The sequence below is a fragment of the Rhea americana genome, unplaced genomic scaffold, assembly GCF_003343005.1.
Source record: "Rhea americana isolate MKP2758 unplaced genomic scaffold, rheAme1 scaffold_13, whole genome shotgun sequence".
NCBI lineage: Eukaryota > Metazoa > Chordata > Aves > Rheiformes > Rheidae > Rhea > Rhea americana.
The window spans coordinates 2,212,397-2,220,580 of NW_028185372.1; the positions used below are offsets into that span (position 1 = coordinate 2,212,397).

General features: G+C 41.8%; 1 protein-coding gene across 6 annotated transcripts in view; it reads left to right on the plus strand.

The window, feature by feature from the left end:
- Positions 1-425: 425 nt before the first annotated feature.
- The window catches only part of NIPBL (NIPBL cohesin loading factor), a 152,530-nt gene continuing 144,771 nt past the window's right edge, over positions 426-8,184 (plus strand). For 2 of the 6 annotated variants that reach the window (XM_085326322.1, XM_085326325.1), the window contains exon 1: positions 426-1,019. The gene's annotated coding sequence lies outside the window, so the exon portion shown is untranslated. Of the gene's footprint in view, positions 1,020-1,454; positions 1,472-2,744; positions 2,759-8,184 lie in introns of those variants that run through there. The other 4 variants (XM_085326328.1, XM_085326326.1, XM_085326323.1 and 1 more) reach the window with 3 other exon arrangements.

An 8,184-nucleotide genomic window follows, 5' to 3' on the forward strand; every position in this document is an offset into this window, starting at 1 on the left:
CGTCGTTAGGCGGAGCAGGCCGGGGGGAGGGGGGGCGGCAGCGCCCAGCGCGTTTTGTTTTGGTTCAGTTTTGGTTCCCCCCCCCCCGGCCTCCCCAAGTCTCCCCAACGGTCAGGGCTCCGCAAGCCGCGGGCTGCCGTCGTCCCCGCGCAGGCCCGCGCGCGAGCTCCGCTCCCCTCAGGAGGGGGGAGAAAAGAAAGAGAAACTCAGGCGGCCGCCGCAGGGGGTGGGGAAGGCGCGAGGGAGCCGCGCGGCGGCGGCGGCCGAGCACCGGCTGCGCCCGGCCCGGCCCGGCCCGCCCGGCGGAGGCAGCCGCTCCGGCGGCGGCGGCGCTGGGAGGGGAGCGGCGAGGCGAGCGCGGCGGCGGAAGCGGCGCTGGTTTGAGCGAGCGAGGAGGCGGCGGCGGAGGGAAGGGGGAGGCTGTTGGTGTTTGGCGCCGGTGGAGGGAGTCATTCCTGCAGCTGCACTTCCGGTCGGCATTTTGTTCTGAGAGGGAGCGAGAGAGACACACACAGGATCCTTCCCGCTCCTCCTCCTCTTCCCCTGCCCCCCCGCTCGGTACCGACTCACCGTGCCCCGGCCGCCCCCTCCCCCGCCCTGCTGCACTCGCGCACACAGAGGCGGCGGCGGCGGCGGCGGCGGCGGCCCCGTGGCAGCGCTGCCCCCGGCCGCCCCCCGGCTCCCCCGCGGCTCGCCCGGCGCCTCGGAACCGGTTCGGCCCGGCGCGGCGCGGCGCGGCCCGTGTTGATGTTGTGAAGCAGGCTCAGGGGGAAGGGATTTGTCTCGGCCGCTCACCCCCCGGCTCTACATGTTCGCTGCACTGAGGAGGAGACGGAAGAGGAGCCAGCCCCCCTCCCGGCCCGGATTATTGTTGTTATATTATCTCCCCTCCTCCTCCTGCTCCGCGGCGGCGGCGGCGGCCCAGCAGCGGCGGCGGCGGCTCCTCTGAGGAGGGAGGGGGGCGGATTTCTCTCCCCCTCTCTCGGATTCTCGTTGGATTCAGACGCCGATTTGCTCAGGTAATCCCCCCTCCCTGGCTCCCCTTCCCCTCCCTGCCCTCGCCAGCAGCGGGCCGGGCCTCGCAGCGCCGGCGGCCCCGCGCTGCCGGGAGCAGAGGGGATTAGCTGTTATCCGGGGTAGAGGGGAGGCAGTGGCAACCGGAGGTGTTTATTTCGCAGCCCCCCTTCCTGCTGGCTCGGGTTTGGCGGAGGAGATTGGTTCCTCCCGGGCTGCCGGGAGGCCCAGGCCCGGCGGAGAGCGCAGGCCCGCCGGCCAGCGCCTTTACTCCAGCTCGGGGATTAGAAAGGCGAAGCGGCTTCTCGGTGACAGGCCTCAGCCCGGAGAGGAGCAGCAGCAGGAGGAAACAATGCAATTAGCCGCAAATGTGCCCTGATCCTGTGCCATATTTACAACTTCGCCAGGGCGAGGAAGGAAGGTCCCAGCGCAGACAGCCCTCTGGACTGGGAAAGGAGTAAGTGGAGGGGCAGGGAAAGAGAGACAATGTAGGTACCCAGGAACAAAAATGTGTGATCCTCGCTGTTATCTCCTCCTCCTCACAAACTCCGCTCTGAACATTCAAAAGTTAATGCACATGGATTTATATGGTACAGGGGTTTAATCTCCGAATAATATAGCGATTGATTAGCACGTTAATCACTTAGTATATTTATAGCGTAAAGCTGGCCCTTGTGGGATGATTGACACGACACGGACACCTGCAGACCCAGGAAACACAGATAGACAAGCGTGTTGTGTCAGGTATTCAGCACAGTCTCTGTGTTTATGCGATGTACACATTGCACGAAAACATAGAAAATTTGGAAGAAATACTCTTTTATGCTTTCTTAACAAACAGAAAATGGGAAAGGGGTCATATGTAAAGTGATACATTTATGACATTTCAGGGGCCAAGGTGGAGATGAGATCTTGCCCTGGGTRCTTGAGAATCAAACATAAATTTAATTAGGTGAAAAGTGAGGAATGTTTAAAAAGTGTCATCCTTCTTGTCAGGCCATATCACTTTGAGATCCTGGGGTTGTTATTGGCTGTTTGTGTCCATGGTGTTTGAATATGTAATTAGGTGTCATTTTAACAGGTCAAATGTGTTTTGTAAATGACTGTTGTTTTAAGTGTCAGGTCTTTATAAGTAAACGGTAGCTAATTTACAGTAAAGTAAATCTCAGATTTAGCGAGTGGCCAAGTTGAGAATGTTACTAAAATTTTGAGATTGGTTTAAAACACTCTGTGAACTAATAAAAATGTTCCTCCTGAAACTACATTCTGAGGAAAATTTTGTGATATRAAGTTTCATCCTTCTTATAGGAGGGGAATTTGTAAATGGCAAACAAGCCTCACCACTGCATAATTTACCTATTTTTAAGTAGGGTTTTTAATTGTTCAGGCAGATCTGTTGTTATATTAAGTGTTTAATGTGTCTAATAAAGTAACTTTCTGGTGTATTGTGTTTAGGGTCTTATAAACTGTGCTATCTTGCCTCTGAGTGCCCTGATACATGTTTAAAAGGGTGAAGTTAATATAGCTGTCACGTAGAAGGCGTGTTTTTAATGCTGTAAATCCGTGTAGTAGTCAGTAGCGTGTCCGTGATTTGTATTGGTCAGGGAGCAGTTTGAATTTTAAAAAGCCTGAAGATCCTGCTGAGCCCCAATCCCGGCCTCCCTCCCTCCCACTAATCTCCCATTCCTGTCTTTGTGCTGCCTGGTCCTGTTAGACACTGTTTGCAACAGGGCCTCAGGCCTACGTGCGTGGAGAGGAACCATTTACACTTTGAAAAAGCAGCTTTTTATTTTTAAACTTTATGAATTGCAGAGGGAGCCACTAGTTGTCTCGAACTGTCCCTATCTCTCTCTGTAGCTGAATTGCTGTTTTCTTTTGGCCCGTACCATGCGTAGGGGCCGAGTGTAACTCTCKTTTACAGGAAAGAAAGGACTGTGCAGAAGTAGTTGTAGTACTTGGGTAGTTTTCATCATCAGGAAGCGACATGAGCTCCAGCGCTTCTTTTGTCGTTTGTTTAAAACAACTCTTGTTTTAACAAAAATGGGTTTGTTAAGCTAACAGTTGTGAACTTCTCTGTCTTATTTTTCGTTTAAAGGTGGTTTACTTTAAATATGCTAGATATGAGCAGGAAATGAGCTACTGTAGTTTTGTAGTTCCTGTCAAGTTTATCTCTCCAGGGTTGTGTTTACAGCTTTTTTTTTTTTTTTTTTTTTCCTTCCCTTTATCAGAAAGCATGTACTTCTCTGGTATGAAAAAAATAGACATTTTTATAGAGGGAAATCTGAGATGTTGGCTATTTGTGATTTGTCTTTTTTTTGTTTGTTTTTGTTCTTTTGAGCCATATGTGGTTAATCCTGAATTAGCTGGATTATCACAGTTTCTGTAGTTGTAAATTGATTTAACTCAGAAAAAATATATTTAGCATACAGAAGTATTTAATATAGAAATGTTTGTAATGGATTATTTTTGTTTTAGAATATGTTTACAGTGCATTTAAGTGTGTGTGGGGGGAAACAGAGCTATTTTGCTTTTCATACTTTTTTTCTTTTTCCCTAGTGTTAAGAGTTCATGCTGGTCCTTCGTTTGTTCCAACAGCTAGCTACTCAAGAAGAATGTAGTTAACTTTAATCATGTTATAAATATTTGAAATTAGTTGTACTTGAGGCATTGTTTTTAACAGTTATTTTAACTGGAAGAAAAAAGGATTTTTTTGTATTATCTTTTATTTTGTAGTTTTGATTATCTTGTATATTTTGCCATTTGTTTCCTGTAATGTACAGTTTCCTGTACAGTATTTTTTTCCCCTTTTTCCTACTCTCAATTGCTTACATGTTTTACCTGAAGTTATTCCCACAAAAACTCTTTTATCAGAAACCTTTTGCTATCTTTTAAATCTGATTTAATACTTCTTAAAATAAGGATAGATACAAGCATGCCACTAAAATAAAATGTTTTGTGTTATATTTGAAATATTTAAACTTAAAATATTTTTGTAACTAGGAGAAATACAGAATCAGAGAAGCAAATTACTCCACTAAAGTGTTTATAGCTCCCCCTTCTACATAAGGGTACATGTACCCCTTCCTGTGCAACCTCATTATGTGTTTGGAACTGTAGATACAATGTTCATATGACTCTTGTTGCAGAATCCAGGCAATAGACAGTAATCTCCTTGGATTAGAACCATGTTTTTTGTTGTGTTTGTATGATAGTTAAAATAATGCAGCTTTAATCCTAAATGGGTTGTGTAGATATTCCTCGATTATATAAATAAGGTATATTTTGAAGTATACTAGGTGAAAAATAGTGAAGGAGTGAATTAATTTGAGCCAGGGCTTGATAAAACAATTYCCTATTGCAAATTTTCTGTGTGTTCAACCACTGTTACCTGTATGTGTCTATTATGTTACGAAGTTACAAAGTTATGATACTAAATTTATATTGGCACTTACTTCGCAAACATTACACAAGTAAAGTGAGTGCACAATTGTTAGTAACTGGAAGGAGAAACTTTACTTCAGACTGAGTATTTAGAACTAGGGGGAAAAAAAAGTCTTCCAATTCAGAACTACAACTGAATTTGCTTTCTAGAAATCATCCTGGCAGGATATATAATATTTATCAATGTGTGGACATTTTGACAGCAATTACGGGCGTACTTAATTATAAAAATATTTGAGTCGTGATAACTTAAGATTTTGAGGTCCAGGTAGTGTGAGATGCATCATCCAGTATTAGAATAGCTATTTTCTTTCACAAAAGATGTTATTAGAAATACTTAACATCTGAAAGAATTGACTATTTCAATATGATATTGCTTATTTTCACTCTTGCTTTTCCTGTACCTTTATTAGAAATAGTACAGTTCAGGTTAGTGTCTGGTTATGAATGACCAGCAGTAATGAGCACTCAGTTGCAGGCAGCTGCCTATAGCRAAATGTTTGAAATTGGTGATACCTGCATATTATTGATAATAACCAGGTATGATAATTGTTCTTTTTAATAACCAAAAAAAGGAAATCCTTACAAAATTACAATTATTAAGGGCTTGTATTCTAAAAAACTTATGAATATATCAGTCATTTATATTTGTGCTATTATTCTATTTAGTGTTACAAGCATACTTCTTAGCAGATAATCCTAACCCCCGAAGTATGTGGTGGAAAAGGGCTTTATACTGAAATCTGCTGCACCAGGAGGGAGGAAATTGTGTTTGAGGAGATTGTGCAGGACCTGTAATTTGTGTCTTACTTCCTGTCCCCACTGCTCACTATGGAAAATCCCTCTATCAGAAGGGAGGAGGGGAAAGATCTTGGCCCAACTATTTGTAGAAACTCAAAGGAGTTTCAGGCAAATTAAATGCAGTTGTTGATCCTGTGCTTGTAGGTGACTACTTAGTTTACACAAATAACTTCAGGGGAAAAAAAAGCATGACTATTGAAGGGTGTTTTTCATGTGAAAGTCTCTTAGTCTTAGAAAAAATTTTGGAATAACTTATTTTTAGAGCTGTTAGGAGTTGTATTAATTCGAAGTGGTTTTTCAGTTAGAGGTCTCAAAATGCTTTATATAGGTAGATATTCTATTCTATTCTATTTTATAGGTAGATATTCTAATGTTTTTCAAAACATTGCTAAGGTTTGATATGAAACACTTTGAGTTTTTGCAGCAGTGTGTATGTGTAGACATGCAATGCACTTTACTTTAAAAAGCACCAGGCTGCAAAGTCAGGGACTCAGATAACAGCAGACTAAGATTGCAGAAACAAACATAATCCAGCCCCCTTCTATATATGTTGGGTATTTGACTACATTATTGTATTCCCCTTTATCCTCATGGCCCCAATTCAATGCCTCATGCAGTGCATGGGAAATGCCAGCTGACTAGTAATACTGTTATAACCTAGTTTATGTATTTGTTTTCCTTTGTCACTCAGTGTGCAGCCTGCTGTCTTTTTACCTGCTGTTTACCATCCAATTTTTTGAATGAATACTAAATTTCTTTCTGTCTATTAATTTATAGGAATTATGATCGATTATAATTATCTGTGAGTCACAAACATTAGAGAACATTGTTTTTCTAGCACGTCTGTGGAATATTGTTTTCATTTTAGAGATGGAAGGCTGAAACTGAGTCAAAATACAGAGTTCTAAAAGTGCTTATAAATCTCCAGTGGCTAATTTGACTTATTTTATTCTTGAGCTTTTTAGGGCTATTTTAGAGCATTTAGTAAGTTCATAGCAATGTTTTCTTTGACTTTGTTTGTGATTTGCCCTGCACTTCAACATATCAGCCTCATTATTAGGTACCCAGCATGAGAAAAATAGTTTTCATTGATGGCGTTAAATATCTTTTGAGTTTCTACTATCCCGAGCATGCCAAGAGCTGGACAAAAATAGATTTCCTGTCCTGAAAAAATAAAAAAAGAATTCTCTGACCATACTGTGAAGGACTCAAGATCTTTTAAAAGAAGTTTATCAGAAAGATCATGGGGAACAGAGACAGCAATTAGATAATAACCCCAAACTAGCAAGTAATTAAATAGCTTGCCTGCAATATTGGAGAGACAGATTCAAAATGCTACTCTTACTAGTGTCCAACAGGAGCCATTACCCCTGGAGAACATCCCAAGCACTAGTTAGTGGCTATTCTGGATAAATCTCTACCTCTTAAACTGAAATTGCTGCAGTTCATGTGTATTGGTTAAATGGAATCCTCTGCAGCCTGGTGGTCAGGCCGTTTCATTGCGATGTTGATCTCTGGTCCAATTAGTATCTATACTAAATTGGACAGCTCTGATAGCCAAAGACGACTGTTCTTAGGTAAAGTGCATGCCTTCCTAGCCAGGACGTCCTAGCCTTTGGGATGTAGGAAGCCCAGGTACAAATTCCTAATCCGTATCAGGCAGAGAGGTTCTTGAGCTTTTCTCCCCGATATGACTTTGTATGTTCTAATCATTGGGTTGCTGCCTGCCTTCCAGAGGCTGCGAGTGTGTTTTGAAACAGACAGCATATGTGTTTGAAGTTTCTTTTTTACTTTTTTTTTCTCTCCAGTGGAGATTTTTTGTGGGAATGTGCTTTTTTTAAAAAAGATGAGATTTGTTTTTGACAAACTGGCAGTTTCCAGCAAAAGATCTCTCAGATGGGAAATTCTTTTTAAAATCAGTTGTACTAACTAACTGCRTATTATTCAGGTTCTTCAGTAAAAAAGTGTAACATCTCACAAACAGCAGCTCATTTTACTATATAACTGATTTATTTTGTGGCCACTGTCTGTCGTATGCCATGTATAAAGTAAGGATTCTGTGGATAACAACAACAAAGTATATGATCATTGAATGGAAGGCTATCATAATGCACAAAGGACTGAATTACAGGTGTAAGCAACTCTAATTCTAACATTTCTTAATACTTTAATGCTTGGATTTATAGTTTTAATCTTCTCCTATTTTTTTCCCATGGTAATTTTATTGGGCTCCTTAAATGTGAACATGGGTCTATGAGTGGCATTCTTTGCACCCCTCTCTCTTGTGTGAGCTAACAGTCTCTCCTATTTGAGGTAGCAGAACAGTTTATGGAGTCCATTATAGGCTACTGTTCTTTGTGGACCAAGTACCCAGAAAGGATGAGATTATGAATATTCTTGTCTCTGAAATTCTCTTTTAAAGTCTTAAGTTTCAGTAGAGAATATCTGACTGTCTTGCATGTTATTTTCCATTCAGATCTGTTATTTTCTCTTTTTCTTCTAATATACTTTCTGGATATCAAGATTAAAAAAAATAATTAGCTCTTCTTTGATGCTATGGATTGCAATGACCTTAGCACCTGTTAAAAAAAGAGGCACCATTTTTTGCACTTTGAAGGTTGGGAAAATTTGGATTCTAGCAGAGCTGTGGTGAGAATTTATGAAGAGCAGTACATGAATATTTAAAATCAGCTTCATTTGTATTTTTTTGAAAGGAAGGTTAAAATCTGCCTGATCTTAAAGTGATTTGTTTATTAAATGTTGGTTAAACTCGTGGTTCAGAGTAGGTAGATGTGGTTGCTTTTCACTACAGGGGTGCTAGGTTTACGTGTTTTTTTATTTTTAATATTGGGAAACAAATTTTGAACAAATAATTGTAATATATCATGTTGGGAAACAAATACCATGGTCAGTGATGACTAGTTATCT